At 47.8% G+C, this 19,448-nt stretch overlaps 1 protein-coding gene across 1 annotated transcript in view; it reads left to right on the top strand.

Annotated features, from left to right (window-relative positions):
* The window catches only part of UROS (uroporphyrinogen III synthase), a 516,510-nt gene that overhangs the window by 41,445 nt on the left and 455,617 nt on the right, over positions 1 to 19,448 (top strand). The gene's annotated exons all lie outside the window — the stretch shown is intronic.

A 19,448-nucleotide genomic window follows, 5' to 3' on the forward strand; every position in this document is an offset into this window, starting at 1 on the left:
AGAGGAGCTTTGGAGTGATGAGGGGCACTAGTGTAGGGTGGTAGGGAGGGAGTCTGAGGAGGAGGTAATGGGGAAGGGCTATGGAGCGCTGAGGGGCACTGGTGGAGGGTGGTAGGGAGGGAGTCTGAGGAGGAGGTCATGAGGGGAAGAGGCTACGGAGAGATGAAGGCCAGTGTTGGAGGATGGCAATGAGGGAATCCGAGGAGGGGGAGGTCATGGGCAGGAGCTACGGAGTGATGAGGGGCACTGGTGGAGGGTGGTAGTGGGGGAGTCTGGGAGGAGGGTGGCAATGAGGGAATCCGATGAGGTCATGGGGGAGGTGCTTTGGAGCGATGAGGGACACTGGTGGAGGGTGGCAGTGAGGGACTCAGGAGGAGGTCAATGGGGGGAGGGGTTATGGAGCGATGAGGGGCACTGGTGGAGGGTATTTGTGTGGGAGTCTGAGGAGGTGGTCATGGGGAGGGGCTTTGGAGTGATGAGTGACACTGGGGGGGGCAGGTAGGGAGGGAGTCTGATGAGGAGGTCATGACTGAAAGGGGCTAAGGAGAGATGAAGTGCACTGTTGGAGGGTGGTAGTAAAGTTGTCTATTGAGTAAGAGGTCAGTGGTGGGACACCAATAAATACTTTTGCACCGGCGCTATAATAGACCCTGTAATGTTTTTGCTTATTTAATTAGCAGTTGGGTCATTAGGGCCACTGTGTAACATAGTTTAAAGTGTGTGCTAATTATATTTACTCTTATATTCAGGGTTTTCAGTTTGAAGGTGATTTTACAAATCTTTTTAGTGGGATTATGGAGAATGAAACCAGGTGGTGCCTGATATGGGGCTGGGGACCAAGGTTAGCTGTGAGTTAAGGTGCACGGTAGAGAGATTGTAGAAAATTGATGATCAGGCCTGGAAGGGAGTGTACTGCAGAGTCTGGGGTCAGATGGAGGTATTAATGAAGAGAGATTCTCTCTGAAGGCTGGCAACGAGGCAGGCTGAGTAGTCTTACTTGCCTGATACTCTCACCTCAGAAACCTCCTCTGCCCATCAAAAGGACCTTACATGGGGATCAAAACACTTTTTGAGAGTGTTAACGATTAGAAAGAGATTTGGAAAATAATGGAGGGCCTGGAATCTCCTGTTATCCCCTTCTATCACACGCAGGAGTACAGTTTTTTTTATTTGTAGGCTACCTCCAGAAGAGACACATTGAGCCCGCAGTGGCCCACCCAAATGCGCCCTTGGCCCACCCAAACAAAAATTCCTGGAGCCGGGCCTGGATGTGTCTATGAAGGGACAAAATCATAAGCCAATTGCGTTTACGAGACATGAGGGCACAAAGTCATGAAGAGGGGTCGGGGCTTTGGGCTGAGATCTGACCCCCAACATCCCTCCCCCAAAACAAAAGCTTCTGAATCAACCAATAATGCTCTAGGGAGGATGTAAAAAAAATTACAGATGAAACGCAGCAGCGCCCACCCTCCAGATATGAGCAGGAAACGCACATCCCACAACCCACACCTGCAGTGTGGGGGACAGCAGTGTGCATGAGAGACAGCAGTGTGAGAGACAGCATTGTGTGTATTCTAGGGAGAGCATGGTATGTGAGAGAGACAGCAGTGTGAGAGAGACAGCAGTGTGAGCGACAGCAGTGTGTGTAAGAGAGACAGCAGTGTGTGAGAGACAGCAGTGTGTGAGAGACAGCAGTATGAGAGACCGTTTTATTTATATTTTGTTTTTTGAAACATAAATAAAACGCATAGTTATTTGCAATGTCAATAGCTCAAACTCGCGTAAATACGAGATCTATTGCATTGTAAATGCAATAGGTCTCGCATTTGATTAAGCTATTGACATTGTAAAAGACAATGCCATTTATTTATCTGTTTTCAAAACCAACACATTAATAAAAAGTTTGTCATCTGAAATGCCAATAGCTCTAACTTTTGCGAAGGCGACACCTATTGCATTGTAAATGCTTGTTAAACTTGGTAATGCTCTCTGGGAATTGCTCGTATTATATTAGTACTAATTTAACACCCAAATATAGCAATAAGCAACCAAGCTGACTCCTTCAGCTTTGCAAAGGTCCTTACACTGTGCAGCGACACATGTCATATTTTTAGTTACTTTTTAAGTGTTTGAGCTAGAAACAAAGATTTTTTGTTGTTTTTTGTCAAAATCGCTTTGCAATTGTAAATTGTAAATTGTTGTGTCTTGTAAAGCGCACTGCTACCCGGGGGCCTCGTAGCGCTATAGACCGCTGGGGAACCCGTCCTGGCTTTCCCTGTGAGATAGTCCCTCCTGGGGGTCTCCAAGGTGAAACCAGGCATCCCCGGCGTTTGTGTGGGGCCGTTGTGGAGATGAGGCAAGCTAATGCCCAGAGTTGCCGAGTGTGCTCCCTGGTCGGAGTAGGCACCGATGCGAGAATTATCAGTCCGCTGATCCTGGTCCAAGACCCTGCCGCGTCGGGAATCGAACCCTGGTCCCGGGCCGTTCTCTGCACTCGGGTCTGCCGCCTCTAACCAGTGAGCCACACCTCTCCACAATGGCATGATTCCATTGGCCCTGCTCATTACCCATGGCTTCCAAGCATTCTGAGTAACTACTGTCTGTGACTTCCGTGTGTGCCATGTGACACAGGGGGCCTACATACTGCTCAAGGCTTTCCAAACACGTAAAGCAGATGTCAGCCGGGAGCATTTAATCAGTCAGCCAGCTTGTCATGGATCCTTAGGGCATTTGCAATGGCAGGGCATTTTTTTTAAATTGGTGATTTTTCACATGTGGTAGGTTGTCTGTGTTTGTGACATTTCTGAAAGCAGGACATCTCGAAGTACAGTGCACAGTGGTGCCTGAGACATGTTGGTCTGCAGTGCACTGGTTGTACATGTGAGATCTCAGAGTGCAGTGCATTGGTAGTGAGAATGGGGTTGCGGTAAAAAGCCTTTTGAATGTGTCAAATTTTATCCTGAGGGAAGTATGTATTTCTGAATCCGACTCCTCATCCAGTGTGTAGTAATTGTACAACTCTCCAGTCCCAGGTGGCACAGCACCCAGGATAATGTGCTGCATGGCTAAAAACTTATAAGGTCCCAAAAGCGAGACCTATTGGCTATGCCAATGCTTGTTTTTCAATGCAGCCCGTTTCCCTTTTTTTGAGCCTGGGGACCCCTTCCCATTTGCAAATGCATTACCACCTACTTGAAGTAGGTGGTAATTGCGAGTGTTTTGCGACCGCAATTGCGGTAGCAAAACATTAGTACATTGTTTTGAGACTCGCTATTTGGAAGGGAACGCCCCTACCAAATAGCGAGTCGCAAACATATTGCGACTCGCTAAACAGGCTATGTACATGGCCCAATATGTTTTTGCATGTGCAAACAGGTTTGCAAACCCGTTTGCGCATGCAAAAACGGGTCGTACATCTGGCCCAGAAAATGGTACTTGCCCACCAGACCACTGAGATCACTTTACAAGGCGCTTTTACTCTGCTAAGAGCTACAGTCATATGCTAAATGCAACTAATTGGTTTAATCATGGATTCTGTAGCCCAGCAATATATGGAAGAAATGATGTAGACAGGTGAAAAGGGGGTGGGTCATGCTAGGCACTAAGGGCTTTTGTTAAGCCAAAGGATTCAGGTCTCTGAACAAGAAATTAAGCTTATTTCCAATCATACATGAGATGGACTCTGAAAAAATGTCTGTGAAGCAGGTGTGAAAGGTGTATATATCTGTGTACTACACATTTCAGTGTTTTAGCTCATTAGGGGCCAGATGTATGATCCTTTCATTTAGCGCCTCACAATTTGTGACTCATTGCGAGTCACAAATTGCGAGGCGCTAAATGAAATGTACAACCGTGTTATTACACTGTTTTGCGATTCCCAATGTGGTCGCAAATTGCGAGGCTCATTAATATTAATGAGCTTCTCGAAATATGCGAGCCCATTGGGAATGCCAGCCCTCCCAGGGATGGTGGCCTGCTGGGCTCAGCAGACCACCATGTCTGGTACTGCTTTTAATCAAGCAGCTTTTTAGGTTTTGCCTCGCCAAAAAGATGCGCTCTGCGCATCTTTTTCGCGCAGGCGAAAACCTGATGAGAACTGTAGTGTGGCTTTGGGTCGGCCCTCGTCATTCATTGGCTGGCTCCATAAATGGAGCCTAGCCATTGGACGAGGGGCCTGTCCGTCAATGCCGGACCAGACACGGGGGCGTTCCCGACATTCTTTGGCTTTTGCCGACGTCACGCGACGTCAGGCGAAAGCCGGGAACGCCCCCGAATCTGTTCCGGCATTGCCGGCACTTCTGCGTCTCTCCTCCCCCGTTTCCCGCCCCGTGACTGGCCGGCCGGCCAATCCTAGCGTGGCCGGCCGGAAGTGCCCGCCCCCGGCAGCCCGGGGGAAGAAGGAAGACGGCAAAAAGTATGGCGGCGCCCGCGGGGCTCCCGTGGCCTGGAGGGAACCCCGGGAGATGCGGAGGACGTTGCCGGTCTCCCATGCCGAAGAGGGAGACCGGAGAAGTGCCAGAGAGATTGCTGCCGTCGACGTTGCCGGTCTCCCATGCCGAAGAGGGAGACCGGAGAAGTGCCGCCGTCGCAAGGTGCAGGTGAGTCGATTTTTTTTTTTTTCCCCTCCTCTCTTCCCCTGCCTTCCTGCCCCAACCTCTCTCCCCCTGTCTCCTACCTTCACTCGTCGCTCGTCATGTCCTCCCGCAGCTCCTCGTCCACCTACCGCTCCTCGCAGCGCTACAGCGCTTTCGGTTCCAACTCCTCGGGTGAGCCCAGCTGCTTCGAGCCCCCCGTCAAACTTCCATCAATGCTTCGTGCTAAGGTACAAAAGAAATACCTGGACCTTTAAAAAAATATTTGTTTATTAATTTTGTGCATAACAAAAACCTAGGTACATCAAGATATTATTTCGGCAATCAGTAGGCAAAGTCAAATGACGTGTCTGTTACACAGAGGCACTACCAAAGGTCCGGATATAAGAAAAAATAGAAATATGTGCAGTAACAGAGATATTTGTACATATGCCTCAGGGGGTAATGAGAAGTGAATAAAGTCAGGCAATAAACCAATCTATTACAAACAAAGCCCAAAAACATCTCCCCTCGTGAGCTAGTCCATCCCTCTGCCAGTCATCAATATACGCAGAATGTAACATTCCCTAAAGGTTCAGTCACCTCTCGAGGACTCTCCTCCAGATATCTGGGCGTCTCTCAGCCGGGGTCAATGGATCGTTCAGCTTGGTCAGATAGTCCTCCCATTATTCCATGAGGCTACACTTCCCATTCCAGACCCCTGCATCAGCTCTCATCGAGAGTTCTGCTGTGGACCAGCGAACCACGTTACCTGTGTCCAGGGCTATATCCTTATTCAAGTTCTAGCTACATTGTCTTAGCCCCACTGCACCCAATACCCTGAAAAGACAGCCCTCACAGAACGCGGAATTTTGCAGCATTCCAGGATCAAAAAGCGTGGATGCATGATGGTACTCTCACATAAGGTTTGCTTTCAATATCTGATGAGCGTGGAATCTCAAAAACAGGTCTCTGACCTCAACACTTTGTAAGTTACTGGGTCAGTCTGAGACTCGTGAAAACTCTTTATATAGGTGGAGTTGAGCACTGTGCCCCTGGATCTACACAATCACTAAAATATCAGTCTGTGATTGCATTTCTAACTTGCATTAGAATGTTAAAATAACAACACCGTTGGGAAAAATGCATGGTAAAATAACTGAAATATTCATTTAGCTTGTCTCAAATGTAATCTTTGTGGCTGTAATCAATCATTACTGAATTTAGCCAAAGAGCGCGGCTAAAAAAAATAAACGGCCATGTGCTGAAAGGAACAATCAACTTGTAAACTGAAAAAGCTAAAAGCACGATAAATTAATAATGTCCATTACAGTCATGATATGAAATATTTAGTGAAGCAGAGTAACTGACTAACATCCGGCTCAGTTTCTCCACTTTTACTATGTCTTGTAAAGTTGTTGTTTGCGGCAGTGTCAGTGTAGGAGTTAATTCTACAAGTTGTGGGTAATGGTTGAGGTAGAAGGAAAATAATTACAAAATGGAATACTTAATTCATTTTGAAAACCACAGTGGTCATGTTAACAAATGTTTGGCAACCTACCCTCGTCCCTAAAAGATGGAGCGTAAAAGTTATATAACGGTTGTCTATCAATTCACACTTTCAAAAAAATATTTACAATAATTATTTTTGATATAAGACACGTAAATTGGTCAAGTTGAAAAACGTGAGATTCCATACTGCATCGTAAAAGCATGCGGAAGAGTTCTGGAAAATGGAATTGCAAAAATGTAACGAGAGAGAAACCATGGAATTTTACTTATGCATAATCATGTGTTTGAGAAACTAAATATAGTTAACCTAGAAAATGTACTGAGGGTAACTTTCAAAATATGTCAAATGAAAATAATGCCTGCATAATGAAACACCCGAACTGATAAAGTGTTTAATTCAGAGATGAACGAATAATATGAAGATTCACCGTTTCCTTTATTATTGTGTGATAAAAAGGTGTATTTTAGAATGGCACGTAAATAAATTATGAAAAATGCTAAGTATGCAAATCATTTTTAGGTCTCGCCCTGGAATTCGCATCCGAAGGATGCGTCCAGGGTCGGAGACTTATAGTTATCGGACACGGGGGAATGAGGACAAGAAACTGTCACGAGCTTTTGAAGGCAGATTTGGGTGTGCGAACGCACACGTTCCGTCCTGCGCCGCGCCGTGCACTTCCCTCCCATACTCCCAGCAAGTCAGCCTAACGCGCATGCATGCACACGCACACTGCTGGGTTGAATTCTGACTTCCCGATTATCAGGGTCATACGTGACACAACAGTGAGTAAACACTGCTTTATCAATGAACCCCCCCCCCATTCCAGGACAAATACATGGCCCGTTTCACTGGAGAGGAGTTCTGACACCATATTTCCCTGCTGTTTAGGGACATTATCCATCTTTATTCCAAATGAAGGTAAGTCCTGCTGTGAAGGTTTTGTTCTTGCCAATGCTGCATCCGTGATCCGTGATACACCAGCTTCAGGATACGTAGGCTAAGCGAAAGCCTTGAAATTGATATTGTATCATTGCATCGAAAGACTGGTATCCTGTGGAGTAGTGTGTTTGAGCCAGGAGCATAGGATGAACAAATCTGGGGACAAGGGTCACTAACTAGCGCGGGCCCGTTAGTTATGTTCACTGTGGATCTGAGCGAGATTTCCACTGTTGTTTCGGCACTCAGTAAGGTTGGTGGGAATGTACTAACTGCAGAGCTTTAACCTGTCGCTGCAGTAAAATGTTATACATGGCTTTTAGTTGATGGTGCTTTCTTTGGTTTAGTGAGTGAATAATCTGTTGACATACAAGCGAAGATTGTCATCTAAGGGCCACTAGGTGCAAATCCTAGGAGCCAAAGATACAGCATACACTTGCCAGCCATCTTCTTTTGTGTAGACCTTATTGTGTGTGCTCTTGGTGTTATGTGAATCAAGTAGAAACTTTGAGCTTTCATCTGCCTCAGTTGCGATCATAAACAGTAGAGGTATCACGTGTGCACTGATTGAGCTCTGCTTAGGATCCCTGTACTAGTTCCCACTTCCAGAGTAGCAATTGTCTTAAAATGTAGACTGATTTGTGTTTATGTGGTTGCGTGCATTGTCTGTGTTTACGGCACTTTTGGAAAATATCATTTCTTTCACTGGGCCAAGTGATTATAATGATGCATTGGCACAAAGCTGTCTTGGATCCTAATTTTGAAATGAGAACTAGGATTCAGATGGGTCAGACTGACAGAGCTCATAGTAGATCCATTGCTGGAGTCAATGAAGGAGTGTTGTGCTGGCTTGTATTGTAAAGCAGAGTCAGGTTGCATTAGTAGCTAGGGAGTCAGAACTGGGAAACCGTGTGCTTAGATATTGGACCATAAGTCAGCAATGCACAGAGGAAAAATGTATTTTGTTTAGTGATGACAGTTGTTTTTATTCATTCTCTTTACTAGATCCTTATTTCTCAGTGTCATGTGCCAGTCCTGTTGCCTGCTTGTGCCTCCGTGTGCCCCTGTTGCCTGCCTGTGCCTCAGTTTTCGTGCCCCTGTTGCCTGCTTGTGCCTCACTTTTCGTGCCCCTCTTGCCTGCTTGTGCATCCGTTTTCATGCCCCTGTTGCCTGCTTGTGCCTCTGTGTGCCCCTGTTGCCTGCTTGTGCCTCTGTGTGCCCCTGTTGCCTGCTTGTGCCTCCGTGTGCCCCTGTTGCCTGCTTGTGCCTCCGTGTGCCCCTGTTGCCTGCTTGTGCCTCCGTTTTCGTGCCCCTGTTGCCTGCTTGTGCCTCCGTGTGCCCCTGTTGCCTGCTTGTGCCTCCGTGTGCCCCTGTTGCCTGCTTGTGCCTCCGTTTTCGTGCCCCTGTTGCCTGCTTGTGTCTCAGTTTTCGTGCCCCTGTTGCCTGCTTGTGCCTCCCTGTGCCCCTGTTGCCTGCTTGTGCCTCCGTGTGCCCCTGTTGCCTGGTTGTGCCTCCGTGTGCCCCTGTTGCCTGCTTGTGCTGTGTGGGTGTGTGTGGAGGGCTCTGTGTAGCTGTGTGTGTGGGAAGCTTTGTGTGGCTGTGTGTGTGGGAAGCTTTGTGTGGCTGTGTGTGTGGGGGGCTGTGTGGGTGTGTGTGGGGGGGCTCTGTATGGGTGTGTGTGTGGGGGGGCTCTGTGTGTGTTTGTGTGTGTCATTTGCGAGAGATAAAGCTAGTGGCATTGTAAATGGCAATGCCATTTATTTATGTTAAAAAAACATAAATAAATATAATGTCAAGAGCAATGCCAATAGCTCTAACTTTAACAAAGGCAAAACCATTGCATTGTAAATGCTTGTTTTAAAAGGCAGCCCGTTTTCCTTAAAGGAAAACGGGATGGTTTTAAAAAATAAAAATAAAAGTTTTAAAGGGCACTCAGGGGTCCATGGGGCCACTGCCTGTCCTTAAAAAATATTTTTAGAGACCGTCACAAAGTGGAAGGGGTCCCCTGGGGACCCCTTCTAGATTGCGACTGCATTACCACCCTCTTTAAGAGGGTGGTAATTTGAGAGTGTTTAGCCACTGCAATTGCGGTCACAAAACATTCATACGGGTCGCAATTCCTAAATTAGGATTCGCACATGGCCAACAGTGATACATGTCTCCTTCTTTAACCCCATGTTAGAGATAGAAACCTGTCCTGCCTTGTCACATGCAATTATTTTAATGTTTATGAGAAGGCTACTGGAATACCGGGATAAGGTTGGCTGTGACACACAGCGTTATCAGTTGATCAGTGCTGTTTACATAGATTTTAAACACTCCTTCAGTTAGGCTCCACCCAATGTCCTGATGAAAATATTAATTGATGAGGTCAGAGAGTTGAAATGTATTGATGCGAAAGAGTATTCCTCCTTAAGATCTCTCTGGTAGTAGCGTATGAGGTGTTTAGATTTTGAACAGGAACTACTCGCATCCTTCAATTCCAGATAACTTCTCATATAACTGCACTTTCTAAAGCATCTCTCTTATTTTGAATTTGGTTTCATCAACCTAAGTTCTCAGATGATATGATTTTTTACAGGGTCGCCCCACTGAAGTGCCCCCGGTGAAAAAAAATAAAATGGTAATGACCATTTTTCCCGGCCGGGGCTGCTGCTGAATGGCAGCAACAGGGAGGAGGGTGAGCTGCCTTTTGCACTTGTTTACAATGCACATCTCTTTGGCTGTGCATCTTGTGACGGCCAGCCACACATGCGTACTTTAAACCTCTCAACCCTGCTGTCTTAAGACAGCTGGGTTGAGAGTCAGTGCAGGTATCCAGTGTCCTCGGTAGCGCCGAGAGAAGCTGCTCTCTCCAATCAGGGCGCTGCTCGCATGAGAGCAGTGCCAGCATTTGGCTTGGGGGCCTGCCTCGAGGAGAGAAAATGAGGGAGAACTTTGCCTCATTGCAGGAAGGTAAGTGTTTTATTTTATATATTTTGATTTTCCACCTGCCTCATCACCCTAGGGACATGCCAGCTACCACTGATGTTTCGTTAAACATGGTACATTTTATAAATAAAAGGATTGGAGTAAGTAAACTTCAGTTATTAATAGCAATATAAAATGGTAGGATAAACTGATACAAGTTTAGACTGTGCAAAACATTACCTTTATTGTTTTGTACTATCTGAACGTGTATCAGTTTATCGTACAATTTTATTGTGTTTTTAATGACAAAAGGTCCCTTTCACACTGTGATGCCCCTCGAGACCTTACCTCTAGATTTGTCTACTTTGAATACAAGAGAAATGAAGAAATGCAATGTTGAGCTGTAGACTGGCTAGTAAAATAATCAATGCATGGCTCTTTCTAGACTAATTTCTGATGTCCTGACTGTGGCAAATATATTACAGAATCAGTCTTTCCTGAATAATAGACTATATTAAACAACTGAAAAGATATTTTGCTAAATGGTTACTTCCACTGTGATGAATTATGGAGTTCGCTTGTACCTGTAGTATTTTGCAGATGTATTTATGAATTTGAGGTGAATTTTGTTTCGCAAACTTTGGATATAATTCCAAGGAGAAAGCACCCTCGGTTGCAGTTATAGCGCTGGGAGGCAGAGTGGGAAGGAATCAGAAGAGCAGGAGGAATTTTGTGAGTAGTTGAAAAACGATTGGTAGATTCTAGATGTTGTGGATTGATTGGTCGTTTATCTTCCATGTATGAGGATTAGAGAAATTAAAGTGGCTGCAATAGAAAAAGTAATAGTTTATCTAAAAGATTTAGGACCATTTATGAGCCTGGGTATATGAATGAATAAACATATCACTTGTCTTTCTTGATTATTTGTATTTGTGTTCTGTCTGCTCACAGATTTGATCTGACTATGAAATGAGCAATATAAAGTTATAAAATATGTGTTTGTAAATCAATTGAACATGCCTTGGCACTGTTGGTGGCTTTTTATGCCAGGCTGTCCAGCTGTTTTTGTTCATTCTTTCTCCACGGATAAAAGAAAAGCAGTATTCGTTTTCACTGAAAGCCAGCCTGCTGTTTTGTTTTTCAGGTAGCCATTACTATATGACAGTTGTCTCTTTGCAGAGACTACAACAGCCTTAGGGTTTACCCTAATACTTCACCCTATGTGGGGTTGGTCTGTTTGCATGTTGATGTTTAACAGCTTTAATATAAACGTAGCCATAAATCCGGACTCTGGTCTGTTCGCTTCAGATTGCATTCAGATTGCTGTGCTCTGGGTAGCTAAAATTTTGCATTAAAGGTTTTTACTCTTCTTTCCAATACTTTGCAATTCACCTTTTATTGGTGGTGCTCATTATAAGTTAAGTAACATACTGTATTACAGAGTCACTTATTTAGTTTTAGGGTTGTCCATGTAGCACCACTTCCAATGTTTCTTCTTAGTATTTTGAATATTAATTAAGCTATGGAAAATAATAACAAACATTTGCAATGTAAAAGGTCACACATTTATGAGAGTTTGAGCTATTTTCATTGTAAGTGACAAAGCCTTTTATTTATGTGTTGTTTTTAAAACCGATAAATAAAAGGCCTGCCATTTACAATGCCAATTGCTTAAACTCTTGGGAATGCAAGACATTTTGCATTGCAAATGCGTTTGTGCTATAAAAATAAAAAAATAAAATGTTAGGCGAGAGCGTGTCCTGCCTGCAACAGCAGGCAGGACAAAATTATTTTAGAAAATAGTGCTCAGAGGCTGTAATTAAAGCCTACCAAAACAACAACACACACATGTAACAGGGGGTGTCGCCATGTAAGGTTACAAGATGAGTCAAGGTGGTACTAAGGAGGTATTTCTAAGCCTATTGACCAATGAACAGCCACAGTTTACAGTGGACAACGACACAATCCAAAGAAAAATATGGACTGAGAGTGGGCAGAGCTTCAAGTCCCTACCTGAATATAGCATGCTTCGCACAGCAGCGCATGCGCTGCCCAGGCTCGACCGAAAAGCATGTTTTTGTAAATGAATTGAACCTGTCTTGCCATTTTTGTAGCGAAGCTTTTTGTTAGATTATCTAGCTATTTTTATTCATCCTCTGTCCATGGAGGTAAATACCCCTGCTAACCAGCAGTGAAGTGTTTCTGCTCCTCCTTTCAACATGATCAAACTGGTACACACCTGATTAGCATATTTAGCTTACCTATAAGTCCCAAGTATATGGTACCAGGGTTTACCCAAGGCTGTAAGTTAACTGGCACGAGTTGGAGGAACCGCACATATTGTGCCATCCACTACAATGACAATGTAAAAAACATGACTGCAGGCCTGCCATTAGTAGCTTGCTACGCAGGTTTTTATTGCAAATTCGATCTGCCAAAATAACGTCTTTTGACTGGCCTAAAGCTTCCTTTTAAATATTTATAAGTCACTCCTAAGCAGTGGCGGTTTTACCATTAGGGCGTTTGGGCGTTGCCCCACCTATAATTATCAGGCAATTTATTTGAGCGGCGCGTTAATAAAAGTTTTATAAATTAACGCGCCGCTCGAATAAATTGCCCGATAATTATTGCCCTGCGGCCGTGGTGTGTGTCATGGACATGGACAGTATGCACTGTCTGACACTGGGTGGCGCTGGACTGACTCTGTGCCGGCACAGTGCACACTCACTGCGCATGTGGTGTTTGCCCGGCAGGGTTTCTCCAGCTAGCAAACTATGTGGTTTTTAAAAAAACAACAGTTTAGGGGTTTGCCTGCCTAATGCAACGTACCCCAGTGCTGAAAAAAAGAACAACGTTTTTTTAAGGCTCAGCCCAATCCTGATGCTACTCTCTTTAGAGAGCAGCTCTCCTCTAAAGAGAGCAGCATCAGGATTGGCTACTAGTGTGTCTCTGCAAGTTGGCAGCCATCAGTCTAGGCGCCAACGGGAACCCAGAGCAGAGATGGTGCGGACCCGGTCAAGTGAAGACAAGGTAAGTTTTTTATTTTATTTATCCCCACCCCCCTGGCCCCCACTGTGAGCGAGCTGTGACTGCTTTTGTTCAAAACTGGGCACGCTTTCTCGCCATTTTGCATTTCATTCTAGATAGAATGGTGTCCGAGTTTTGCTCCAGACAACTACGTTTGTACTTTATTATTTGCAACAACGCAGCAGATCATCCATCAAATGCAGTGATGCGATCTGCATTCTAATCACATCTTTACTTAGGGGTAAGGCAGCACTACAGGCTAGAAAAGAACTAACTGAGTGAATACAAAACATTCTCATTTTCAGTGCAGGCTGCATGCACAAATGTTTAATTTCGAGCTTAAGGTGAAAGGGCACAGTGCAAACCTCGACAAGTAAACCATGACATTTCTGCAGAGGTAGACCCATGTTTATTTATTTATCTGATAGTTTTACATAGGGCTAGCTAGACACGAAGGTGTCAGAGCGCTTTACATGATCGTGAGCGAATCTGGTGAATCAGGAACACAGAAATTGTGCGAGGCGAGACTCATTAGATTTCATGTTCGTGGGCGGGCTTGTTTTCCTCCATGTTCCACGTGTAAGCTATTTGCATTGCTCCTTCCGTGCACGCTCCTGGACCAGTCCAGCTTGGCAGACCAAATGAGATGCCGTTGTCTATGGCCATGCAGGGCAGTGAGATAGAAAGACAGTTTTGTGCCAGCGCCTAGCACACCGTTGAAATAAGATGAATTTCCTGCAGCATTTCAGTTGTTTCTCTTGGCTAACGTTTTGGACTGCTAAGTAGTTGAGCCCTGGTAAAGTGCTTGGATGAGATGTGAGGTGTGGGGTAGCAGAAAGTGGATTCTTTGAAAATGAATGATGCCAAATGACAGTGCTTTGTACTAATAACTGACCTCTTTTGGCTCTAGAAATGCTTCATTCTCCAAATTCTGCAAGCTGCAAACAAATGCAGCTCCTTCCTGAAGCTTAGTTTGACGACAGTTCAGAAGGGCTACAATGATTTGATGATAGTGAATAATAATTCAGAATATGTTGAAATGTGTAGAAGCGTGGAGAATTCTACAGATTCCAGCGCTATCCACATTGAAATGGAATTAGCAATGTGTATATATAGTATCTGAACTGCGCATGGACAAAAGTATCTGAACTGCGCATGGACAACCCGAATAAAGGATTTGAGTACAGCTATTATTTTACGCCCTACCACTTTCAAATGTCACCAGCCGCCACTGCTCCTAAGTACCCCTTTATTGCCCACCAGACAAGGTGCATAGTATTTAAAAGTAGGACATGTAAAAATTTAATTTTATATATTGTTTTTACAGTGACTATCCCCACAAACCTATTTTCACTGTAGCTGGGTTGTCTGTTTCGTAGGAAATAGCTGCTATGCACTATTCATTACTAATACTGTATTTCGGCAACAGGACGAGCAAGAAAAATATTAAACAACTATTTATAATATGTTTAATAAATCCAATTTAATTGTGAAGTTATATTTGTTTCTAGATATTACGGAAAAGTAACTTTTAGACATTTACCTTTGTCATGCCTGAAGTCTCTTGTAGGAAAGTAGGATCTGCTCCTTATGGTTACCCCCACTTTTTGCTTGATGTTACAGTTTTTGACCCTCGACCCTGCTCAGGGTCGGGTCACTCCCCTGACGCCTCAGCACCACCTGTGAGCTCTCTCCCCCGCTGCTGCCGTCCTGACTGGGGTTCGAGCCTGTGCCCAGATCAGCCGTGGTCTGTCTCCTGTTTTTAGTATTATCGTTTTTGACTGTTGCTATTTCTGCTTTGTTCCTCTCCCTTACTCCGCTCCGTAGCTGCACCCTCGCCCCCCCCCACACCCCCACTTTTGCCTTCTGTGCCCAGCTGTTCCTGCCGTTCCCATACGGCCACGCCCCCCTCGCCACCCTGCTCCAGCCTCCCAGCTGCTCCTCCCTCCCTCCTCCCCTCTTATGGCGACCACCGCCAGGACACGCAGCGGATTTGCGCAGCGGGCGCGCCGATTGCACGCCAAAGGCAAGCCTGTCTGCGCCCGTCCGCGCCTGGACCGCGCCCAGCGCCAGAACCCCTGGACCCCGGGGCCACCAAAACACCGGACTGCACTACGACGCCAGCACCCTCCACGCACTCAACCCTGGACGCATTCACTCCTGCTACCGGGCCACCCCAAAGCGCACCCAAGGATCCTTCACCTGCCAGAATTGCAGCTTCACCAGCATCCGGCCCACCAAACCATCATCCAGAGAACGCAATCACCTCCGATGCATCCTCCTCAACACCCGCTCCGCCCGCAAGCACGCCATCGAACTCTAGGACGTCATCGACTCAACCGCCCCCGACGGCGCCTTCCTGACTGAGACCTGGCGGAACACCACCTCGGCACCAGACATCGCCATAGCCATCCCAGAAGGTTACAAGATCTCCCGCAGAGACCGCACTAACAGAGTGGGAGGGGGAATCTCCATCATCCACAAGGACACCCTCAGAGTCTCGACAAACATCGACGACACCCTCCCCACCGCTGAGTACATGCACTTCCAGATCCACAACGACCCCAACACCACCCTCAGAGGAACACTCGTCTACAGACCACCCGGACCCTGACCACAGTTCAGCGACACAATCGCCGACCTCGTCAGCACCCACGCCCTCGCCCACGGACTACATCCTTCTGGGGGACCTGAATTTCCACCTCGAGAACAACAGCAACGCCAACTCCACCGCCCTGATTGACAACCTCGCCAACCTCGGACTCAAACAGCTCGTGACGACTCCCACCCACGTCGCTAGACACACACTGGACCCCATCTTCTCCTGAAGTCCCCACGTCTCCAACCACACCACCGAACCCCACTGGACCGACCACAGATGCGTCCGCTTCACCTTTGGGAAACCCACCACACACCACCGCACCCAACAAATGCCACGCCGCTGCTGTGGCAAGGTCACCAAGGACCAACTGACCACCACCCTCGCCTTGGGACCACCCGACGACCCCACCGACGCCAATACCGCCTCCATCAACCTCAAACAGTGGATCAACGACTGCGCCGACACCCTCGCCCCACTCAGGACACCCACCGCCAGCCACACCAACAAGAAAGCCACATGGTTCACCAAAGACCTCCGGAACTCTAAGCGCGCCTTCCGGAAGCTGGAGAAGAGCTGGCTCTGCGACCGAACACTAGACAGCTACACAGCCCACAAGAGTGCCACCGGCAGACACCACCAACTCATCAGAACCACCAAGAGGACTGCCTTCAAGGACTGCCTAGACAGCAACGCACACAACAGCAAAGAGCTCTTCAACATCGTGAAAGAACCTGTGCGACTCACTGGCCACCTTCTTTCACCGCAAGATCACCGACATCCACAACAGCTTCAACACTGCCTCCGCCGCAGAGTCCAACACCCCTGCAACCACCACCTGCACCAGCCGCCTGACCGCCTGGTCCAACGTCAGCGACGAAGACACCACCATGACCGTGAACTCCATCCACTCCGGATCCCCTTCTGACCCATGCCTACACCACGTTTTCAATAAAGCCAGCACAGCCATTGCACCCCATCTCCGGAAAACAATCAACATCTCCTTCGAGACAGCAACCTTCCCCGAGAGCTGAAAGCATGCAGAGATCAACGCCCTATTGAAGAAACCCAAGGCGGACCCCAAGGACCTCAAGAACTTCCGGCCCATCTCCCTGCTCCCTTTCCCGGCGAAAGTCCCGGAGAAGATCGTCAATAGCCAGCTGACCCGCTATCTCGAAGATAACAACATCCTGGACCCTTCCCAATCCGGCTTCCGCAGCAACCACAGCACCGAGACCGCTCTCATTGCCGCCACCGACGACATCAGGATCCTCATGGACTAAGAAGAAACAGCCGCCCTCATCCTTCTGGACTTATCAGCTGCCTTCGACACAGTCTGCCATGGCACCCTAACAGCACGCCTCCACGACGCCGGAATCCAAGAGAAGGCCCTGGCCTGGACCACATCCTTCCTCTCAGGCAGATCCCAGAGCATCCGCCTCCCACCCTTCCACTCCAAGACCACCGAGATCATCTGCGGCGTTCCACAGGGATCATCCCTCAGTCCGACACTGTTCAATATCTACATGGCACCACTCGCCCACGTCGCCCGACAGCACAGCCTCAACATCATCTCCTACGCCGACGACACACAGCTGATCATCTCCCTCACCGAAGACCCCCACACCGCCAAAACAAACCTCCACAGAGGAATGAAGGCCGTTGCCGAATGGATGAAGGAGAGCAGACTGAAGCTGAATTCAGACAAGACAAAGGTCCTCATCCTCGGCTCCACCCCCTCAGCCTGGGACGACTCCTGGTGGGCAACATCGCTAGGAACACCCCCAGAACCCACCGACCACGCAAGCAATCTGGGGGTCATCCTCGACTCTGCCCTCTTCATGACCAAGCAGGTCAACGCCGCCTCCGCTTCCTGCTTGAACACCCTCCGTATGCTCCGCAGGATTTTCAAGTGGATCCCCTCTGACATGAGGAAAACCGTCACCTAGGCCTTCGTCCCCAGCAGACTGAACTACGGGAACGCCCGCTACGCAGGAACAACAACCAAGCTCCTGAGACGGCTCCAACGCATCCTGAACGCCTCGGCACGACTGGTCCTCGACGTCCCCGGACGCAACCACATCACCCCACCTGAGAGACATGCATTGGCTCCCCGTCAACAAGAGGATCACCTTCAAACTCCTCATCCATGCACACAAAGCCCTACACAATTCCGGACAGGCATTCCTTAATGGTTGACTCAGCTTCTACACCCCCACCCGCAGCCTCCGCTCAGCCAACCTCGCCCTCGCCACAGTTGCACGCATCCGGAAAACCACTGGCAGCGGCAGATCCTTCTCCTACCTGGCCACCAAGACCTGGAATATTCTCCCTACCGGTCGACGTCAGACCTAGGACCTGCTGGCCTTCAGACGACTGCTCAAGACCTTGCTCTTCGAGTAGCAGCAGCCCCCCCCCCAGCGCCTTGAGCCCCTCTCTGGTATGTAGCTCGCTCTACAAATGTTTGATTGATTGATTGATTGATTTGACTAGCCTGACTGGGATCCTGCTAATCTGGACCCCAGTCTATCTGCTTTCTCAGTAAAATGGTATGCATGTACTTGGGTACACTTCAGATTGGATACTGGGGTACCCTTGTCAGTCCCTAGTATATGGTACACATGTACCCAGGGCATAGGTACTCCAGAGGCCTCCCATGGGCTGAACCATGTATCATGCCACCCATGAGAGGCCATGCAAAATGGAACTACAGGCCTGCCATTGCGTCCAGTGTAAGATGGTGCATGCACCACTTACTTTAGATTTGGTTTATCTATAGGTCACTCAACTTAAAACCTATCAGTCACCCCTCTAGCAGGCCTTGACAATCCTGAAGGCAGGGTGCTGGGTTTTACAGGAGAGGGGGCCCCTGCATGAGCAGAGCACCCCTGCAGCCTTCGGAGACCATTCTCTCAGGTTGTCGGTGACGCAGCCAGACATATAGGTAGAAGTGCATAATATGCTCGCGTGAAATGCTACCTCGAAAACGGCTTCAACAAAACATGTTGTGTTTGGTATCAAACACCTTGGAATCATACTGCCACACCAGTAACCAGTGTGGAAGGTATGATTCCACCCTTCTGAAGGGTGCTTTGTGGGGTCCATGGTCTTCCCAGTCTTCTCGACCCGGACAGCACAAAATGGTTGCTGCCAACCAGAGACCAATTTCTGCCCTCCTGCTGCTGAGCGAAGCTCGAGCAGGGAAAGGTGGGACAATAGGCATCCTGTCACAGGGGGGGCTGGGTTGGTGCACTTCCAAAGTGCATGAAAGTCTGCATCTGGGGCACACTTGGTGTCCCTGTGCATAGCCAGTTCAAACGAGTTCTGGGAGCTGTTGGCTCCTGCTCTGGCGCAAATCTGGACAAAGGGGAGTATCCTCCCCACTGTCCTGATCCTCCCTGCGAGGGTCAGCTGAATCTGTCCTACCCTCTCCTGTGGGTACAAAAGGGCTTACCTGACTGTAGGACCCTAGATTCAATGCGGACAAGATTCTGAACCAGAAAATACTGAACTTCGACCGTCTGGACACTGGACTTTGCTGGACTTCGACTGGGCCCGACTTCAACTCCCTCTCGGTCCAAAGCATTGTCTGTGCCCATGCACCATACAGGCTCCATGCAGAACCTATGGAGCATCAAGGACAACTGAAGTATCTATCTTGGGGTGAAGGAGTCACTGCCCTGCATTAGCAGGCATTGCAAAGCAACTAACCTGTCTGCTGATCCTGAGCTCCTGCGGACTCCGAAGGCTCCAGCACCTCAGGAGGTGGGTTCCTTCATTCCTTGAGGTTGAGCTGCCTTCTCACCAAGTCTGAGGCCAGTATCCCTCGTGGGGACCGCATAACCTTAACCCCTGTTCACTGCGTACTTTTGCAAGTGCATATGCTTGTTGG

The sequence above is a fragment of the Lissotriton vulgaris genome, chromosome 5 (assembly GCF_964263255.1).
Source record: "Lissotriton vulgaris chromosome 5, aLisVul1.2, whole genome shotgun sequence".
NCBI classification, from domain to species: Eukaryota; Metazoa; Chordata; class Amphibia; order Caudata; family Salamandridae; genus Lissotriton; species Lissotriton vulgaris.